At 40.6% G+C, this 22,480-nt stretch overlaps 2 protein-coding genes across 16 annotated transcripts in view; one reads left to right on the top strand and one right to left on the bottom strand.

Moving 5' to 3' along the window:
- The window catches only part of LOC141410361 (uncharacterized), a 61,546-nt gene extending 58,317 nt beyond the window's left edge, over positions 1-3,229 (top strand). For both annotated transcript variants that reach the window (XR_012435246.1, XR_012435249.1), the window contains 2 exons: positions 1,840-2,159; positions 3,079-3,229. The gene's annotated coding sequence lies outside the window, so the exon portion shown is untranslated. The remainder of the gene's footprint in view (positions 1-1,839; positions 2,160-3,078) is intronic.
- The window catches only part of TENM3 (teneurin transmembrane protein 3), a 2,750,454-nt gene that overhangs the window by 717,646 nt on the left and 2,010,328 nt on the right, over positions 1-22,480 (bottom strand). The gene's annotated exons all lie outside the window — the stretch shown is intronic.

The raw sequence follows: 22,480 nt of genomic DNA, 5'->3' as shown, positions 1-22,480 counted from the left end.
ACCAAACACGCTTTAATAAGAACTCAAACTATTCACATACGATGTTAGAATAATCTCAGAGATAAAAAAAAATATCAAGGTCTAGAGGTAGTAAGACTTGTTCAAAAAATACTCAGTGAGCAATTGGCAAAGCTGGTACTTCCCCAGGCCTCCTGCCTGTCAGTGTAGTGTTCTTTATATTCAAAAGATGTCCTTTACATTCCCCAGAGCCATAATCTGTGATTTAGAGACCCATTTGATTTCTAAGCATGCTCATACCAAAAAGAAAACAAAAGATTAAGCAGGTCTTTGCAACTATTACCTAATTCCACCGCAGCCTACCACTGCATCTGGCTTTTCATCTGCCCTTCAATCTTTCTTACTCAAAAGCAAACTCAAACATAGTTGATGCCAGAAATAAAGTAAAAAATCAAGAAAAAAACACCTTCCTACAGAAAGCCCATAAAATGAATTTGAAAGAAAACAAATGGATGTATTTCATCTCTCTCTCCACTTCTCTTCCTCTATCATAGCTTCCTCTCCCATTTTCTCATCGAATTTTAAAGGGTCCACACATGAGGGCAGATACACGTGGCAAGAAGAGACACAGAGGCAAATGTTTCCTTTTTTTTTTTTTTTTCTTTTTAAGATGAAGAGCTTTTTAGAATTTGCAGATGTTAGTACCTGGGTAATGTTGCCTTAGCTGTATTCCTGCATTGTATAGAGGTTTTGAGGGTGACTTGTTAATGTGTGCAGTGTCTGAGATGCCGTGTCTGGGTGCAAGAAAGACTGTGACTAGCAAGTGGCTTCTTCCGGAGGCCTGAGCCAGGGTCAGACTGGTAGCTGGGAGGTAAAAGACATTATACCCTGTTACGAATTCTTGCTCAAAGTCCTATTTTAATAGTTTAATATTTATATCTAAATAGTCCCCCCAAACCCAACAAAACCCCTCAAATACCCTAATTTTTAGTGTCAGCCCTTTTCAAAGGAAGAGCAACTATTCACGGGCTTCTTATGCCGTCAAAATTTACAAGCTATTACTTAAATTACAACTCATAATAATTCCTCAAAGTTAAAAGGAAGAGTTTCCTAATATGAGAGTTAGTGGATGATTTTCAAGCTTCATATTTCTCTTTCTTTTTAGAGGACAAAAGAAAGCAAAGCATAAAAAGAGAAATGGTTTTTAATACTGAGTAGAAAAATGCAATATATATGTAGAAAATATATGCTCCACTTGAATTCATATTTACATGTTTTGTAAGCTCAAATAATATATGTTTTTCATTATTTTAGTAAAATTAAAGAATGGGCATTCAGCTATCTTTAAATTTTCATATTGCTCATGCTAGTTTAGGCATGCCAGATCACTTTAGTGTAATAAATTCCTACATGAGTATTGCACGGATACTAAGACACTGCAGTATTTTTCTTTTAAATGTGAATTGAAGAAAAAATATTAATAGATAGGCACATTTTTATGCTAGCCATTATTAGAATTTACTAATGAGAAATCTGACATGCTATTTCCTATTGCTTTAATATGTTATATATTATAAAATGTTTTCCCACATTATAGGCGTTAATTGCATAATGTTAAAAAAAATCCTGTGTGATTTCTTGTGATTTATGGGCCTGCCATTGGTGACTAGGTGCGGGAGAACTTTGGCTTTTGTGGACTTGTTCAGGGAAAGGATGTGTGAAAAGTTGAGGAAGCCCAATTAGAGAAAGGCACTGAGAAAAATTTTTAAAAATCTATCCTGCTGAGAGGCAGGCATTTTTTCTGGATGACAAATGTCTGGAGTTCTCAGTTTTACAAAAAAAGAGTGCTCACCCCTGGCCTCTTATCCTTTTGTCATGTAGGTAACCTAAGCTGTGGAAAAAGAGACCATCTGGAAAGAATGCTGCGGTTTCACAGAGCCAACATTATTCTCTACCTCCCCTTCCTCTTCCTCTTTCTTTATGGATGGCAAACAGTGTTCAGATGACAGATTTTGGAAAATTGTCTTAGGAGACACATTCTCAGGCAGTTCCAGTGTCCTGGTATTTTGGATGTTTCTGTGCATTTTGTCATATGGTTCAGAAGGGTGATAGGCTTTCTGTGAACTGCTGGGCTTCAAGAAGGCTATTATCTTCCACTCAGTTTTAATTGAGGAATTTATGGGATTTTGCCACCTTGTGAGGTAAGTTAGACATAAATCCTGTGCGATTTCTTGTGATTTATACGTGAAAGATTTTTCATTGTGTATCGACATAAATCTTATTAATCCACTACATTTCTAAGATGTCATGGTCAACTGAAGAAATTCTTCACCAGTTTTCCTTGTAAATAAAAATGAAGTGCATTCTTCATTTTTTAATGATAGTCGGTGTCTACTTAAACTGTATCATGATATCACTTCATCTGCATTGTCATCTTAAATAGCATCCTTTTAATTGTTTCAGGTCAACAAATAAGGTTTAATAAAGAGAAATATACAAACTCTTGCAGCTTATATTCTAAAAGAGGTGCAATATTTTAGCCAATTAGTAGGAATGAAAAACCACCTTGAGAAATAAATCTTCAAGTGAATGCTACTGGTTTTAAAAGGCATCTTCTTGACAAGAATCAAATGAACACTATCTCTAAAAATCTAATCTGAAGGCAAAACAGATTTGTTAGTGTGATTATTAAAATAATTGCCACCTTCTGGTGTAAAGTGATGTCAACAGTGAACAATCAAGTAATGCCCTTTGCTTGGGTACAGTCAAGCACTCAAAGCTACCGTGAAATAGGATTGGACGGGGCCTTTCATTTCATATGAGAATTAATTCTCTAAATGCAGTGGAGAGGAGGCAGCTTATTTTTTCCCCCCAGCAAGCAGCTAGAAACGAGTCTGCGGGAGGCCATGTTTTTTCTTACTCATTTCTTAGTGTGTGCATGTATGTTACCAAGTATCATGGCAAATAATTTATTTTTTTCAATATAATTCCATCAGAAGAGAAAAAAAAAAGGCAGAATTTTCCCGAAAGTCTTGTGGCTTTAAAAAATTCCACTTTGGCATCTAAATTGTTTTCTAAGGACTGAATTAAAGGTAACATTTTTTTTTTTTTCAACCGCAGCAAAAGCTTCACAGCCGCTTTGGGGTTCTCTGCAAGAGAGCACAGCTCCATTCTGGATTTACTACACATCTTCCCAGGAAGAGTCCATACACATGTAATCTGTGGCAAACCTCAGTTACGGAGAACAACTCTTCTCAAAAAGGTTAAGTTAGTAGCCATAAAGAGGCAAGTGCCACGTATATGCAGTTACTGAATACCCTGCCCTGTGTTTTAAAAAGTATTTTGAAAGAAACAATTCTATAGCTTAAGACCTCAGGTTTAAGAACTTACTGACCTTAAATGTATTCAGAATAAAGAAATAAATATTAAGTATGCGATTTTACATGTAAATTTCTGTGTTTTACATCTCATAACATTATCTTTTGTGTCAAATCTGTTAACAATGCCTTTAACATCTAAAATGCGGCATATTTACCACTTCTTGAACTTTTACAGTTGAAAAAGCAAATGCAAGACTGAAAAAAAAATTAAAAATTAGGTGATCAATAACACATTTCTTCTCCATCAGATTATTTTTTCCATGTACAAAGTTCCTGTTTGATTTTTCAATTATTCAAAATGTCAGAATGACAGATATAAGAGAGTAACCAACTAACCAGGGAAATGTCTGCCTAATAATATTCAATATAAAGATTCAGAATGATGCTTTATGATGGATTAAACTTTCCCCTGTTCTGCCTCATTAGTGTTCTCCCAATTTGACCCAATTCAAACCTATTACCTAATATATATCTAACAGTAAGATTGCATAAATGTTCACTAGTACAATAGAAGCTAAATGAGCAGTTTCAGATAATTTAATTAAGTTGTAGGTCTTCTAATATAATTCCTTAAGTATGTGAACTTTTAACTTGTGTTAACTCAATTTCCTTATGCTTTCATTTACCATTTGTTGGGGACATTACAGTGATTAGCCAAAGTCCTTCCAGCTACTAATGTTCTCCATAAATTTTGATTTAAATTGACTGTCACTTTCTCGCTATAATAAAGTAGTTATTTGACATCTCAAAAAAAGAGAACTGGTCTAGTATATTACGTTGCCAAGGAGTGGCACGTTTTTCTCTATCACACAAAATCCACATAAAATACCCCTTAATAAAGGCTGTTCAGAGTAGGCAGAGTGAGGTGGATTGCATACTACATATTCATAGACATGTCTACACGTTAGCATTTCTTGAAAAACTAGGCTCCTAGATGCCTTTGGTATTGAAAATACACATGGCATCATGTTGCCATCTAATTGTTTTGTATTTGGTGGTTATCAATGTCAGCATTTAGGAACTCCATGTATTACAATAGGAAGGTAGCAGCTGTTCTTCTTCAGCTGAGGTCAAAAGCAAGACTTGGCCAGGTGGGCTAAGCTCAGATACTTCTCCCATGCTTTCTCAGCTCAGATAACTAAAGGGGCAAATCATATAATTGTGCTTTGAAATTTGTCAATTAATGTGTGTGTTTTTCAATATTGTATGTGTGTTGGTAATTGCGAAAGCTGGGTGGTGAGTACATGAATGTTCATTATTGCTATGGTCTGAATGTTTGTGTCCCTGAAAATTCATATGTTGAAATTCTGACTCCCAAGATGATGGTATTAAGAGGTGGGGCCTTTGGCGGGGGTGATTAGGTCATGAGGATGGAGTCATGAATGGAATTAGTACCCTTATAAAAGAGATCTTAGAGAGCCGCCTTGCTCTTTCTGCCATGTGAGGACATGGAGAGAAGGTGCCACCTACGAACAAGAAAGCAGCCCCTCACCAGAAGTTGAATCTGCTGGCACCTTGATCTTGGACTTCTCAGCCTCCATAACTATGAGAGATGAATTTCTGTTGTTTATAAGCCACCCAGTTTGTAGTACTTTGTTGTAGCAGCTTGAATGAACTAAGGCAATTACAATATTCCCTCTACTTTTGTACATGTTTAAACAACCCTAAGCAAGTAAAATTATGTTCCCACAAATATATATCTACCCCAAACTCTCTTTAGTTCCAATAAAATGACTCAGTCAATAGGATTTTGGTATCACTAATTACCATCCTTGAAGTTATCTAGTCACTCCATATACGAAAGCCTCAGTTCAGTGCCCAGAATAACCTAAAAGACACCGGAATAGTAACATTTTTTTTTTTTTCCTAGGTTCAGTGCTAGAATTTCTGCATTGAATGGATCAAGAATCTACAGGGAGCCAAGTCACTTAAAAGTCTCAGGTATGCTGTGGGATAACTGCATGCAAAGGACAGGAAATGTCAGCCCCTCTGGCTAATGGTTTTCTCTAACAGTTTTCCATAAAACCACTGCTTCTGCAATGTGCTTGGCATTGACATTGGTCCTGACTAGAGACAGCCGCCTCCGCCGTCGTCGTCGTCGTCATCGTCGTCGTCTTCTTCTTCTTCTTCCTTTCTTTCTTTCTTCTTTCTTTTCTTCTTCTTCTTCTTCTTCTTCTTCTTCTTCTTCTTCTTCTTCTTCTTCTTCTTCTTCTTCTTTTTCTTCTTCTTCTTCTTCCTCCTCCTCCTCCTCCTCTTCCTCTTCTTCCTCTTCTTCCTCTTCTTCTTTTTTCTTCTTTCTTCCTCTTTCTTCTTCTTTCTTCCTCTTTCTTCTTTCTTCTTCTTCTTCTTTTTTTTTTTTGAGGCAGAGCCTCACTCTGCCACCCAGGCTGGACTGCAGTGGCATTATCTTAGTGGTTATAAGATAACCTCTGCCTTCCCGGGTCTAAGTGGTTCTTCTGCCTCAGCCTCCTAAGTAGCTGGGACTACAGGCACATGCCACCACACCTGGCTAATTTTTGTATTTTTAGTAGAGATGAGGTTTCACCATATTGGCCAGGCTGGTCTCGAACTCATTACCTCGTGATCCACCCACCTTGGCCTCCCAAAGTGCTGGGATTACAGGTGTGAGCCATCATACCCAGCCTGAAACATCCTTCTTTGAAGCACTCGGTACCCACAAAATATAACACTCAATTCTAGAACCTTCTTGGCACCTATTCAAGAAGAGTATTACCTAAGTAATCATAAGATTAACTAATATTTATCGGGAGCTTACTCTATGTTAAGCAATTTGTAAGCATTTTTTAAATCTATTCTTACAACTTTAGAATTAGCAACCATTATGATTCTTGTTTTACAAATGGGACAGCTGAGGCACAGCGATGTCTCCTAAATTACCAAAGGTGGCAAAGCAAGGCAGCAATACTTAGTTTTCTTTGTTTTTTTCTTTGAGACAGGCTGTCACTCTGTCATCCAGGCTGGAGTGAAGTGACGTCATCACGGCTCACCGCAGGCCTGACATCCCGGGCTCAAGCGATCCTCCCACTTCAACCTTCTGAGTAGCTGGGACCACAAGCGCATGCCACTATGCCCAGCTAATTTTTAATTTTTTATAAAGGCGAGGTCTCCCTATGTTGCGTAGGCTGGTCTTGAACCCCTGGGCTCAGGTGATCCTCATGCCTTTGCCTCCCACACTGCCGGGATTACGGGTGTGAGCCACCAAGCCTGGCCTGCCCAACTTTGAATTGAATGTTCTGTCATTACACGAGAGCGGCCAGGTTACACCCCTGTTTCACTGGATGGTTGATAATATAGTGAGGCTTCCATGCATGTTTATGAATGTTGGATAGTACATTTAAAAGTACATACACTTTTATAACACAAGTAGTACCTGTTACTGAAAACATTTAAACAATGTTGTTAATCTAAACATAAAAATAAAAATTATTACCAGTTTCACTACCTAGAAATCACTACCTTTAAGATTTCACTTAACACTGAAGTCCTTTCTACACCTGTTTTAAAAATAGAAATTGAATTACACAGAGCACATTCTTTTATAATCTAGTATTTGATTTAATCATTTATCATGAACATCTTCCAATGTCTTGAAACATATTTCTATAACATCTTTTTTAATGGCTGCATAATGAATATTTTGATTTTGAAAGAAGTCAAGGTACAATATTTTACAGCCCCGAGTCCCAACCTGAATTTCACATCTGGCCTCAGGTGGAACCATTTCCACATCCTTATTTGCAAAGAGTTTTGAAACGTGGGTTAGGCAGAGGTGATCGATGATCAGCATCTTGCAAGAAGAGATGCACACACACGCAGAGCTCACTGTTCAAGCTCCTTTTCCGTCCTCAGTATCTCTGCATGGTTAAGACGAGTGGGTTGTTTTGCACCTAACAATTCTGTAAACGGGTACTCCTAGACAAAGGGGTACAATAACTGGCTAACAGTGAAGTTGCATGAAGCCGTGGGAGGAAGGGGCAAAGGATTCTTGACATGTAGTCAAGAGCCTTGGTTACTCAGTTTCTTTCACTTTCCTCGCTGACTCAGCCCGAGGGTAAAGGGGGAAGTGACATCTTTACTGAGACCTCCCCGGTCAAATGCAATCAGGTTGACTGAAAGCTCTCAGAACAAAACGAAATTCTCCCATCTGGGCAGCACGTGCTGACCAGAGAAATGACTGACAAGGAATCAACTGTGCATTCGTGCTGGACAACGATTTCAACATCTCATTTAAAAGTGCGGTGAGTTAAGGTGGTTTCTGAATTATGTATTAACTCAGCTTCCAGATATAGTCCTGGTTGCGTATTTCAGCTAAACGTCTCTCTGAAACATCAATGTCCACAAATCATGGCTCTTGCTCTCTTATTTGCTGGTCTGGTTGTCACTTCCTATAACTCTTTACTCTTGACTCTGGTATTCCAGCACCTAATATTGAATTTTCAATATCAAGCTACCCTCCACCCCCTTGCTCTTCATCCTTTTTCTTGCACCATGAAAACCTCTGCTTCCCTAAAAGTACACAAAGTCCGCCAGCAATGTTGACAAAAGCACAAATTATTACTCATCGTCCACTGGGGAGTACTTTGCTCTATCAGCCTCTTTCCCGTGTCAAAGCCTCAGTTATACTCTTACTAATCATCACTAATGGACATTTGGTGTGTTTGCTGCAATCTTCAGATTCATCAAGACCAGCTCTCAAAATACTCCCTGGCTTAGCAGCTGGTGCCAAGGGTAGGTCTTGGCACCTGAATCTCTATATAAACTCTCTCTTGCTTCCAGCATGACCTTGCCATTCTACTTCACCCCATGCTTTCTCCCGTTCATTTCCACCACTAATAATTAATATCACCCAAGTCCTGTTAAAATTGCTTCTGAAATACCTCTAAAATTTATTCCCCTCTCTCTCTATTTCCTCTGTTCCTTACTCCCCTAGCTCAGGCCACACTGCTCTATTACTTAGACATCTGCAGTAGCATACCAGCCGGCCTCTTCACATTGACACAGTTCCTCTCCAGATCAGTTTTCCACAGCAGTGACAGGATTGTTTTAAAAAATGTCACTGTGGTCACGTTAAAATCTTCATGTGGCCTGTGAGTGGGATACTCATATGTCCAGTTTTGTTTTTTTGTTTTTGTTTTTGCTTTTGAGACAGTCTCACTCTGTCATCCAGGCTGGAGTGCAGTGGCATGATCTCAGCTCACTGCAAACTCCACCTCCCAAGTTCAAGCAATTCCCCTGCCTCAGCCTCCCAAGTAGCTGGGATTAAAGGTGCACGCCACCATGCCTGGCTAATTTTTTGCATTTTAGTAGAGATAGGGTTTCACCATGTTTGCCAAGATGGTCTCGATCTCCTGACCTCATGATCCACCCACCTCGGCCTCCTAAAGCGCTGGGATTACAGGTGTCAACCCCTGCACCCGGCTGTTTTGTTTATTTTTTGAGACAGGGTCTTGCTCTGCCACCTAGACTACAGTGCAGTGCCACAGTCACCGCTTATTGCAGCCTCAAACTCCTGGGCTCAAGTGATCCTCAGCCTCCCAAACAGCTGGGACTACAGGCATGGACTGATTTATTTATTTATGTATTTATTTTTGTTGTTAGTTGAGATGAGGTCTCGCTACCTTGCCCAGGCTCATATATCCAATTTGCTGGAACTATACCAGTTTTGCTTGTTGTAATGATTCGTAATGCCTTACTTACTGTCAAGAGTGCTCTGCTTTAGAGAATAAATTATATGATTACATTACCTATGAGGTCACACCTCAACAAGCCCCCACCCACAGTGGGATGGGCCACTGCAGGGACGGTGCCAAGCCCCCTCCCACCCAGGATCCTTGTACATGCGGTTCCTTCTTTCAGGAATGTTATTCAACCCTTTTTTCCTTTCAATCTAATTTTTACTTACTCTTCAGCTCCCGTTAGAAAACAAGCTCCAACACGACGGGAACTTCTGTCTGCTTAGATCACCACTGTACTCCAAGTGCTTAGGATAATGCCTGGCAAATAATGTGTACTGAATTGGTTGAATAAATGGATCTTGATTCAAGCATTACTTCCTTGGGGAAGCCTTTCCTGCCCTTCCTTCCTCTACCTGCCCCAGTATTTGTTTGCTTTCTTTGTGAAATGTTGTTTAAAAATTATGTACTTTCTTTCAGATATTTTTATCTCAATTTATGATGACACAATCATTAGTTCACTAGACTTTGACTTTAACTGGAGCAGGGGCCATTTCCGTTTTGCTTATTTTTATGTTTGTGCCACATATTGTCCCACAAATACATGTTACATGAATAAATGAATGAATATTATGACAAAAGCACTATATAAGGCATTTTAGCAATCCCAAGAAAAATTAGATATGGTTTATTCTCTAGAAGCTTATAATTTATGTGAAGTGAAGAAAACCCAAAAATATACAAGTCGGTGGCAGTACAAGACAATGAAGTGACCCATAGGATTTTTAGAACAAAAGACTCTGGAAATGATGTAAATCAGCCCTAATTCATCATAGCAGCATTAAGCGAATATCACACAATGATGGTGAGAGTAATATGAGGAGATATCTGGATACCAAGTACTTGCAGATGTTCAGAAGTTGAAAAATGCTGCTGTGTCCATGACTGTCAAGGAAAGGTTATGGAGGAAGTCAACATGAATTGACTTTTGAGGGATTTGTTCTCTAATGAACATTCATTATCTATTGTATAATAATAGCAAGAAGACTCTGTCCTTGTCCAAGCAGGGCAAGAGGTTGGCAAACTGTACTTTCCAGGCCAAATCTGGCCACCTGTTTTTATAAAGAGCTTTATGGGAACATGGCCATACCTATTTGCTTACATCTCGTCTATGGCTGCTTTTGAGCAGATGAGTAGTTGCAGCAGAGATCATAGGGCCCACAAAGCCAAAAGTATTTCTTATTTGGCCCTTTACCAAAAAGGTTTGCCAATCCCTGAGTTAAACTCTCAGGGTTGGGTGGAGGAGAGAGTCATACAGCTCCAAAAATGATGAGATATTTGTTTAGAAGACACAAGTCAGAAGCTTCATAGAAGAGCAGTAGAAGAGAACATGCCGGACAAGAAGCCCAGAAGAGAGGATATGTGAGTGATGTCTTGAAGGATCAGGTGGTCACTGGAATTTGATTATAAAGAAGAAAGAGGCCAGGCGTGGTGGCTCACACCTGTAATCCCAGCACTTTGGGAGGCCGAGGCAGGTGGATCACGAGGTCAAGTGATTGAGAACATCCTGGCCAACATTGTGAAACCCCGTCTCTACTACAAATTAAAAAATTAGCTGGCTGTGGTGGTGGGTGCCTGTAATCCCAGCTACTTGGGAGGGTGAGGCAAGAGAATCGCTTGAACCTGCGAGGCGGAGGTTGCAGTGAGCCGAGATCATGCCAGCCTGGCAACAGCAAGACTCTGTCTCAAAAAAAAAAAAAAAAAAAAAAAGCAGAAGAAGAGGAGAAAGAGGCTGGGCATGGTGGCTCATGCCTATAATCCCAGCACTTTGATTGTGTGAGGCCAGGAGTTCAAGACCAGCCTGGGCAACATAGTGAGACCTCATCTCTATAAAAAAAATTAAAAAATTAGTCAGGCATTATGTCACACATCTATATTCCCAGCTACTTAGGAAGCTGAAGTGGAAGGATTGCTTGAACCCAGGAGTTCATAGCTACAGTGAGCTATGATCACAACACTCCATCTGTGCTCCAGCCTGGGCAACAGAATAAGTCACTACCTCTTAAAATGAAAAGGATAGAAGATATACGAAGAACTAAGGTGAGACTCCAGGAATGTACAGATTTTATTTGAGGGGAAAATGCATAGAATTTCCAGTTTGGGACACTGGTTCCCGCTGGGAAGCACAGGATGAAAGTTTGTAGAGTGAGACTGCAGGGACTATGCAGAGCCTTGAGTGCAGGGCTGAAACATTTGAAATTCACCAGGTAGGCCACGGGGAGATGTTGATGGCTCTTGTCCAGAGCAATGACAGAAGAAAAGGAATGCATGTTTGGACTCTGAGTCTGATGGTCTGGATTAGGAGAAAATCTGGGGGACCACAGAGGCCGTCTCTTGAAGAAGACAGAAGAAGTTGGAGAGTTGAGAGCAAATGAGCTACAGACAAGTCCTGCTTTGTCTACATGGTGTTTGAAGATTATAAAAAACCAACTGTTGGCCGGGCGTGGTGGCTCATACCTGTAATCCCAGCACTTTGGGAGGCCAAGGCAGGCGGATCACGAGGTCAGGAGATTGAGACCATCTTGGCCAACATGGTGAAACCCCATCTCTACTAAAAATACGAAAAATTAGCAGGGCATGGTGGCATGCGCCTGTAATCCCAGCTACTTGGGAGGCTGAGGCAGGAGAATCGCTTGAACCCAGGAGGCAGAGGTTGCAGTGAGCCGAGATTGTGTCACTGTACTACAGCCTGGGCAGCAGAGCAAGACACCATCTCAAAAAAAAAAAAAAAACTGTCCACTGTTTTACATACAAATCTAGATTTCTGCCACTCTGCCATGTCTAAGAAAAATCACAGTCTCTGGCAGTGCTGGGCCTGCTTCTTGCATGGCAACAATGGGTTGGAGCTGAGCCATGCTGTGTGGAGTTGGCCCCATCAGGCGCCACTCTGGCCATCTGTAACTGTGTAACATAAGCCCCATGGACACTGGAATTTGCAGCCTCTTATGCCATAATCTGGACATAAAGTTTGAAACAGTCCTCAATTGGATGGGAGCCAACACATTCACCTTTCTTGTCCTGCCTTGATCTCTTAGCCACTGACTGTCCTTTTTGAAGTTTCCTGAAGATCCACCTCCTTCATTTTTAAACACCAGGTTTGTTTTGGTGTTGTAGACTCTTAATGGGAGTGTGTTAGATCTTGTGAACATCTGCCTGAGGATATGACCTCTGATTTAATTCTATTGTGACATCTTTCTCTCTTTCCTCCCTCATTAATTTCTCGCAGACCACATCTTACCTGCAAACCGAACTTTCTGACCCCACTGCCGCCCCACACCGCCTCGTTTCTTAATCTTGTAGTTTCCATCTATCTTTCTTGCTTAAACAACAATAGCTTTTGTTTGTGCTTTTCAGCAGAGTTTGAGTTTTAATTCTCCCTCAAACAAAAACTCTTTCTCCCAAGAAAGTTTTAGAGGGTAGCTTGTGTGACATTCTCAAGAGAAGACTTTAAATTCCTTCACATGTCTTTCTCCCTTTGCCTGGCTGTTAAAAATAGGCTTCAGTGCATTTTGACTCTTGGTGATGTGTGAGTCAAAGGCGGGTAGATGCTATAAAACAACAGTTCATCTATTGCCACTCCTGCTGGGCTGGGGTTCCTCCCACTAGCCTGCCTGGGACACTGCTTCCTGCTGATGCACCCACAGCTCCATAAACAGGCAGCAGAGGCCATGGTGGATTCTGCTGAGCAAGTGGTACAGACACACGTCTGTTTATAAAGCCTGGTTGTGATCTGGTTACATGTGTTTTATGTTTCGAGGAAAAGGATTTGGCCCTTATGAAGCAGTTTAGCCATAATTCTGTGTCAAAAGCAGCCTATAACAGAGCTGGGACCCTGCCAGATGACTTAATAACTAATTTTTATTATTGTGTTAAAATGCATATAACATTTCTGAGCTATTGAGTATCGAAAATTCAGAGGAAAATCTTATCCTATTTGGAAAAGGCCAGCCGCAAACTTAACTTCTTCCTGCTTTGTCTGCAAAGTGAAGGGGTTAAAGTAGATGATCTTGAGGTGCTTTTGTGCCAATTCTGTGAACAAAGAGAGGGATGGTGGAGCTGTGTTGTCCATAGGGAATTTGGGTTTTCATGATGCCCGAGTCAAATTTCCTGGACCAAGAAGCTGCTGAAAGGCTCAATTTCTCCCAGGGGTAAGGACTGAGATGGGGCAAGACTGAGTAGTTACACAGAGAACCTGTGTGATGAAGTGGAAAAAAGTGTGGATTTTTGACTTCAGACAGACTAAGGTCCCTATTTTTTGAGCTCTTAAACCTCATGGTTGTTTTACTCAACTTCTCTGCCCTTTGGTGTCTTCTCTTGCTACATGAGGCCAACACCTTTTGTATTAGTTTGCTTGGGCTGCCATAACAAAACACCACAGACTGGGTGGCGTAAACAACAGAAATGCATTTTCTCACAGTTCTGAAGGCTGGAAGTCCAAGCTCAAGGTGTTGGCAGGGTTAGTTTCTTGTCAGGGCTCTTTCCCCGGCTTGCAGATGGCTACCTGTTCTCTGTGTCCTCACATAGTGATATGGTGTGGCTGTGTCCCCACCCACATTTCATCTTGAATTATAATCCACATAATCCCCACATGTTGTGGGAGGGACCCAGTGGGAAGTGATGGACCATCGGGGTGGTTCCCCCCATGCTGTTCTCATGCTAGTGAGTGAGTTCTCACAAGTTCTGATGGTTTTATAAGCGCCTGGTATTTCCCCTGCTTGCTTGCACTCACTCTCTCCTGCTGCCTTGTAAAGAAGGTACCTGCTTCTGCTTCACCTCCTGCCATGATTGTAAGTTTCCTGAGGCCTCTCCAGCCGTGCAGAACTGAGAATCAGTTAAACCCCTTTTCTTTACATAAATTACCCAGTCTCGGGTATTTCTTTATAGCAGTGTGAAAACAGACTAATACACATGGCCTGACCTTTGGGCCTCTGGTGGCTCTTCTTTTACCTACAAGGACACCAGTCCTATTGGATTAGGGCTTCACCCTTATAATCTCATTTAACCTTAATTACCTTCCTAAAGGCCCTGCTTCCAAATACTGTCATGTTGGGGGTTAGAGCTTCAAAGTGCAAATTTTGGGGGACACAACTCAGTCTATAGTACCTATCTTAGAGGACTGGCATGAAGATGAGACAGACGAAAATGAGATGACACATGAAAAGCCTTTCAACAAGTTCCCAGGCCATTGCAAAGCCCTACCCAGAGCCACAAATACAACCCAAAGAATGTGTCATATTAAGAAGGTGTTCAGTCCTCATGATATGTTTGATATGGGAAAGAGATTAAGCAGTAATTGATAACTTTGAGGTTTACTATACAAGATATCTGATTATGCCTAGAGTGGAAGTATGTATTTCTTTAAATATTGTTTCAAATACTTTATTATCAATAATTAGAAATTTATTCAGTTTCAAGAATTAGTTAAGGTGTCGAGGTAAAGCAAAATTGATTGGGTAGAGAGCTGCTGTGCACTGCCTACCCTTTGGAGGCTGGAAGTCCAAGCTCAAGGTGTTGGCAGGGTTAGTTTTAGGTTAGCCATTGCTTACTGCTACAGTGTACCCTATGGGTCAGCATTGATTGCCGGTGTCCACTCCACTGAAAAGAGCAGCCAGATCGTGAGTGCAGTGGAGGCCTAATGCTTGATTTCATGAACAATGTCTATGCTATTGTTTCCCAGAAGGAATACTAGAGAGCTAGTGTCTGTATGGGTGAGAGTGAAAAAATACTCCAGATAGTCCTTGATAGTTGAAAAGTATCCCACAAGACAGTTAAACAGTGAGGATTATCATGATGCAAGGAAAGGTAGAAAGACAAGACAACTGGGCAGCCAGAAATGGCTTCAAGCCGTGTATGGGTGATCAGACAGTGATGGCATTATCTGTCATTTTTACTGAAACAAACCCCTAACAAATAAGAAAATTTCTCTGCAATGTGTTGACATTGGCTCAAATGTTAGTGTTTTTTTGTTTTGTTTTGTTTTTTTAAGATCACTTTAAAGAATCTTTTGAATATGATGTTAGGTTTCTGTAGCCATAAAATCACATTTAAAAGGCCCTGAAGTACAGTAATTGGCCAAAAAAGAGAAGTGATTAAGAACTATCCCTGGTGTTCGACAGATCAGTAGGGTGACTATCGTTAACATTAACCTATCGTACATTTCAAAATAGCTAGGAGAGAACAATTCAAATGTTCGTAGCATAAAGAAAAGATAAATGTTTAAGGTGCTACATATCTCAATTACTCTCACTTGATTATATAAATGTATCAGATTATTACATGTACCCCCAAATATGTACAAAACTAATATGTAGCAATAAAAAATAGAAAAAAGGAAGAACTGTTAGAGGTGTCAATATCAATGATTAAGAAGAAATATCGGCCAGGTGAGGTGGCTCACGCCTGTAATAACAGCACTTTGCGGGGCCGAGCCGGGCTGATCATGAGGTCAGGAGTTTGAGACCAGCTTGACCAACATGGTGAAACCCTGTCTCTACTAAAAATAAAAAAAAATTTAGCCAGGTGTGGTGGCAGGCACCTTTAATCCCAGCTGCTTGGGAGGCTAAGGCAGGAAAATTGCTTGAACCCAGGAGATGGAGGTTGTAGTGAGCCAAGATCTCACCACTGCACTTCAGCGTGGGCGACTGAGCAAGATTCCGTCTCAAAAAAAAAAAAAAAAAGAAAAAAGAAATATCATGATTTAAGTCTAAATAATGGGAATGGGAAAGAAGAACTAAGCACACTTTGAATCTGCAAGAAAAATGTGTAATTGGGCAGGATCCTGGAGGTAGCTGAGCAGGTATTGGAATAATTATAATTGTTTACATTTGGAGATGCCTCAAGCCATTCCTGAGATTATCCATCAACTCCAACCTCTAGTGTAGGTTTACAAAGCAATGTGTCAGACACTGGCTCAAATAAGAACTTATTTGGAAAATAAAACATCCATCTATATGAATATATCCATAGTCTTGAAATAGTATGCTCTTCCTAAATTTATTTTTGTGAAGTTTTCGTTCTTCTTGGGAAAAAGGGACCAACGCTTTGCTTGATTCAAGTGTCAGTAGCTGGAGATGGCTTTGAAAGTGGGTCCTGAGGTTTCTGGGCTCATCCGCAAGAGGGAAATTAGTGCATTGGCTGGAATGGAGGTGAAAGGAGTTCTGAAGTTCAAGTGCTTGGAAGAGGAAGAGAGCAAACAATATCCACAGAAGCAACGAATGGAAAATTGCCCTGAAGGAACCAGGAGTTCGACGTAGAGGAAAGGTACTCCCAAATCGTCGAAAGTGAGGATGTGTGGAATATCTGCACCTCTGTCTATGGCCCGAGTCAATCTTTCAGACAGTACACTTCTCAGTCATTGGAATTAAGAGAAATAAGTAATTGAAAATCTACTACCTTTTATTAACCTGGCTTATTCTCTATCTTTGGATCTTAGATTTTTGTATGACTGACTTGTCCGTCACTGCCTTACTCTTCCCATTCTATGTTTTCCTTCTGTGTAAATGTGTATTCTGTTTTTTTGACACAGAGTCTCACTCCATCACCCAGGCTAGAGTGCAGTGGCGCAATTTCAGCTCACTGCAACCTCCACCTCCCAGGTTCAAGCTATTCTCCTGCCTCACCCTCCCGAGTAGCTGGGATTATAGGCATGTGCCACCACATCCAGCTAATTTTGTAGTTTTAGTAAAGATGGGTTTCGCTATGTTGGCCAGGCTGGTCTTGAACTCCCGACCTCAAGTGATCCACCCACCTCGGCCTCCCAAAGCGCTGGGATTACAGGTGTGAGCCACCACGCCCAGCCTGTACGTATATACTTAAATCTTCAATTCAAAACCTTCTATTTGTAAGGCATTAGCTGAGACTGTGGAACTATGCAAAAATAAGTAAGATGCTTTGTCTATGCATAAAGCACTTAGAATCAAGGTGGGGAGATATACATGAGCATAACTAATGGTACATCGTCCCTACCCACAGCTGTGACCTGCCACCCACCTGTGCCTCCACTCAGAAATTCAGTCACCTGGAATTTCTTGCAGATGCATAATATATTGGGGCTTGTCATGCCTCTGTATCTCCATATCGTCTGCAGCCTCTGCCTAGAAATATTCTTAACTTCCTTCTTCTCTTTACAAACTCTTATTTAATAATCACCTCAAGTATGACCTCTGGGAAGCTTTCCCTGACATACCAGTTTGATGTCAACGATCCTAAATATCATGCTGTAGTATTATAATGCCTTGCATTACAATAGTCTGTGTAACTGGCTGTCCTTATCTTGAAGAAGAGGGGACAGAAACTCCTCCCTTCATCTGTAGCCTTAGTGTCTGGAATGTAGAGAGTTAGAAGGCCTTTCAAGATTTCTGAGCAGAGGGAGCGCTGTCACGACATGATTCTCTGATCTCTTGTGTGTGCATGTGTGTGTGTGTGTGTGTGTGTGTGTGTTTATGCATCTATGTATGTATTTTCCTGAGGGATGTCCCAGGTTTGGTAATAAGAAGAAAGCACTGACATTTACTTGGTGTATAACACGCCTGCTGAATTTTGAAAATAAAGGGTTTGACCACAAGACTAAATCTGACAAAGGGGCAAATAAATAAAAATGGGGTGCATATTCTAGTTGAGGGGCCCAACAAGGAAGCATCAGTGATTTATGGCAGAAGGGGGCTGGAAGGAATTCCTGGAAATTTGGTTCTGATCAAGTCCTTCCTGCTCATCTCTTCTAATTACAGTGAGCAAGACGAGGCCCAAGGAAGAGGGTACTGAAAATGTTGAAATCATTTCATGATGTTATGATACAAAACAATGTAATATAACATCAAAATACTGTACCATGGAATGCTGATATTTTAATGCCAGAAAGGAAATAGGAATATTCAGCTCTGCATGAAACAAATTATACTTTTGCTGCCTTGTTTATTATTCTCTTTTTTCAGAGTTACCTCTGCAAATTCTTTAAATTCAGTTTTTGCTTTGCTTATTACTGGGTCTACTACTGACGTGGAATTTGTTAGTTTTATCACTTTCCATCTCACTCATGAAGGTTTTTTTCTTTTTCTTGCACTGAATCACAAGCGAGATTTTCTAATATTGTGTTTTATTTCATTTTGTTAGGCTTTTTTCTATCATATTCTTCTAATTTTTAAAATCTATTTTCCATGTGGAGGCTTCTCTAAAATCTAACACCTATTAATTTGTATCGATTTACCTTTATTTTAGGATATTATAAAATGTTCATTTTAATGTGTGTACTCATAGATAATGCATATCATTAAGTTTTAATCTTGATCATTAATACATTTATTCATTTTTCACTACCAAAATTCTTCATGTTTAGAGATTACTCAAATATTTGGTAGGGTTCATTAATATGCATCACCAGAAATATGTTTTTATTTACAACATTCTTGCTTACACGTGTGGGTAAGACCTATTACCAAAATATGTCAGGGAAATTACAATAAAAAGAAAAGATTCATCTTCTTATTTAAAAGTTAATTAAATATTCTTCTACGATATAATTCTGGAAGCTGTTTTCATCAAGCAGGAAAAATAATACATTTCTTGCTTTTTTCCTTATTTCATTTGCATTAAGACAGTTTAATTGCTATAATGAAAACTTTTCCTTAATTCTCATCTTAGGAACCAAAAGATGTTTATTGCTTAGTAGAAGCAATGTAGGTTTTTGTTTTTGTTTTTTTTTTTTTTTTTTTTTTTTTTTTAAATGTGATTCATACTGAAACTCCACATGGAGGTAGCATTTGTTTTTTTAACTTTAAAAGATAAAGATTCTGTATCCTTATTGTCTGCAATAATGGGAAGCTTCTTACAAACTTCCCACTGCCATCCTCAAGCCCATAATTTTGCCATCATTGTATAAATGGGAAGCACAAATATGGATGTCTTTGTCCTGCTCACTCTCCTGGCTTCAAATCCATTAAAAAGGTGCCTTATTCTATCCACAGAGGGTTGGTGGAACACACATAGGCTTTGGGGTTAGACAGAGGTGACATTCAAATCATCACTGTGCCACCCATCAACTACAGAACTATCGGAACTCTCTGAGTCTCAGCATCTGTCTAAATTGGGGCTAACATCACTGCCAATTTTAAGGAATTGTCTCATGAATGGTATACCCAGCATGGTGCCTTATGTAGAAGGCATTCCAGAAATCACTAGTTCTCTTTCTTGGCAGCCACAATCCACTAATGCAGTGCAAACAATTACAGCTAAAATCACGATAATGTGACTGCACTGGAAAAAAAAAACGACCCTGAAAAAGCCTCGATAGAGAAATCAGACTGCCAGTTAATGGTAACACAAACTTCTTCAACATAATTAAAACATGTTTTAAAGTAAGTAGATTGAAATCATCCTATACTGCTGAGACCAGGAATGGTTAGTCCCTAAGCAGAGTAAGGGAGTCCCTCCACATATGAAGGGCCTTGGAGAAATCACCAGTATTCCAGCAACGGAGAGTCAGCTCCATCTCAGGAGGCAGAAACTAGGTTTCTTCAGGTAACTTAGAGCTCTTAAAAGCCCACTTGGGGTTTCCTCTATCCTTTGCAGCTCCTAGGATTTAATATCGACAGGAAGATTATTTTTTAATTATTACTTTGGGTTGTGTCTCCCAAAGCCTCGGTCAGGCACATAGTGAGTTGATGATAATGCCATATTACCTTTTTATTTTGGCTTCAAACTCACACTAAATACACACAGTAATGTCTTTGTAGCCTTCAGTCAGGTGCACCGAACCCCGAATGATGGGGTTTGGGGAGAAACTGGCTCATGGCCATGAATAAGCTGCTGAAGTTTCATGCAACGGAACACTATCAGGTCCCTTGATGAATACTCCATTCATCTGAGATGTATCCCTGCCACAGATGTCATATCTAGTTTCTGCAGCTGTATTTCAGCATCACTCAACAATGAAGAGATAAGGTAATATCTCTAAAAGTTCCTGAAAGGAATGCTGCCGGGCTCTCGTCTCTGAAGTCTTACTCTGCTTCTATTCAGGTCCGAAGGGCTCAAATGTAAAGGAAGGATGGCAGATAGAGGGGGAAAGACAGAAAGGACCCTTGGACTGGCTGGAGATAAGGAGGCTTCCAGAACAGAGGTACCCAGAGTAAGTCCTGGCAGAGCCATGGTCAGTGAAAGGGGATATCAAAGTGTCACTGAAAAGTGTGGCCTGGCATCTGCTAATGTGTCCTCTGTGTTCAAGCTTACATATATATATATATATATACATATATATATATATATATATATATATACACACACACACACACACATATAAATTTTTTTTTTTTTTTTTTTTTTTGAGACAGAGCCTTGCCCTGTCGCCCAGGCTGGAGTGCAGTGGTGTGATCTCAGCTCACTGTGAGCTCTGCCTCCCAGGTTCACACCATTCTCCTGCCTCAGCCTCCTGAGTAGCTGGGACTATAGGCCCCTGCCACCACGTCTGGCTAATTTTTTGTGTTTTTAGTAGAGACGGAGTTTCACTGTGTTAGCCAGGATAGTCTCCATCTCCTGACCTTGTGATCCGCCCGCCTCGGCCTCCCAAAGTGCTGGGATTATAGGCGTGAGCCACCGCGCCTGGCCCAAGCTTATATTTTTACCATAATTCTTACTTTAAATTGTGCAAAAATAAATAAATAAAATTTAAAAGAGCCTTAGACAGAGAATCAGGATTTTTTTAGTCTCCATTCTTAAATTCGTTCCCTAATGGACTTGATTAAAGCCACACATCGAGGCTGTGGTGGAAGCCAGACCATTGTCCAAATCTCCTTATCGTTGTTGTTATTGTTGTTGTTGACATCATTATCACTGGTTACTATTTACAGACTGAGTATTGTTTTCTTTGCAGTATGCTAAGTACATTACACACATGAAAACATTTGAGTTGACTTGAGTAGACATTTCTTCAAGAAGGCATACAAATGGTCAACAAGCGCATAAAAAGATGCTTGATGTCATCAGGTGTTAGGAAAATGCAAATGAAAACCAAAAGGAGAATCACCTTATACTCAGTAGGATAGTTGGAGTATTAGAAATGGGGAAAAAATGTTGGTGTGGACGCGGAGAAATTGGAACCCTTGTGCATTGCTGGTGGGAATGTAAAACTGTAGTTGCTATGAAAAATTGTTCAGCTGTTCATCAAAAAGTTAAACATAGAATTACCATATGACCCAGCAATTAGCCTCCTAGGTGTATATCCCCCAAACAGAAAACAGGTACTCAGGCATATACTTGCTCACCAGTGTTTGCAGCTGCACTGTTAACAACAGCCAAAAGCACATTGCTGGGATCACAGTCCTAGCTAGCAGCGCTGAAGCCCACCTTCCTTATGAGGGAATTAGTTGGTGAGAAAAATGGTTTGGTAACAGATTCAGACAAAAAGGCTAAGATGTGTCCTGCTTGGTCCTCCTGTCAGCCACAGAATCTTGCTGTCAGTGTTTTGTTTCAGAGGAACGTGGATGTGTGTGATGAAGGGAGAAACCCAGGCAAGGAAACTGGAGGGAAGTTCCCGTTTATAACTGACATGCTTTGGATGTGTGTCTCTGCCCAAATTTCATGTTGAATTGTAATCCCTACTGTTAGAGGAGGGGCGGGGTGGGAGGTGATTGGCTTATGGGGGCGGATTGTGCCCTTGCTGTTCTCGCGATACTGAGTGAGTTCTCACAGGATCTGGCTGTTTAAACGTGTGTAGCATCTTTACTTTCTTCCTCCTGCTCCAGCCAGGTAAGACGCGCCTGCTTCCCTTTGACCTTCTGCCCTGAGTTTCCCCCGTCCTCCCTGGCCATGCTTCCTGCACAACACGAGCAACAGTGATCCAATTAAAACTCTTTCCTTTATAAATTATGCCGTTTTGGCCTGGCTCGGTGGCTCACGCCTGTAATCCCAGCACTTTGGGTGGCTGAGGTGGGGAGATCATTTGAGGTCAGGAGTTTGAGACCAGCCTGGCCAACATGGTGAAACCGCATCTCTACAAAAAATACAAAATTTACATAGGCATGGTGGCACATGCCTATAGTCCCAACTTCTCAGGAGGCTGAGGCAGGAGAATCGCTTGAACTTGGGAGGTGGTGGTTGAGGTGAGCCAGGAGCCTGCCACTGCACTCCAGCCTGGGCAACAGAGCGAGACTTGGTCTCAAAAAAAAAAAAAAATTCCATTTCAGTATTTCTTTATAGAATGCAAGAATAATTTGCAACCCGGTGTTATCCAAAAGAGCAACTTTAAAGTTCTGTTTTTGTTTTTTTGCAGTGACTGTTACACAAATAATATGTAGCGACAGCCTTGTGTGAGCGGAAGGAATTTTGTAGGGAGTTAGCTACAATCAAATGAACAAAGCACTATTTTCTTTCCCGAACACGCCTGTTGTGTCCTCGTTTCTA

This window comes from Macaca fascicularis, chromosome 5, assembly GCF_037993035.2.
Source record: "Macaca fascicularis isolate 582-1 chromosome 5, T2T-MFA8v1.1".
Classification (NCBI taxonomy): Eukaryota; Metazoa; Chordata; class Mammalia; order Primates; family Cercopithecidae; genus Macaca; species Macaca fascicularis.
Note: the sequence above shows the minus strand (reverse complement) of the source record. Positions and strands in the feature narration are given on the sequence as shown.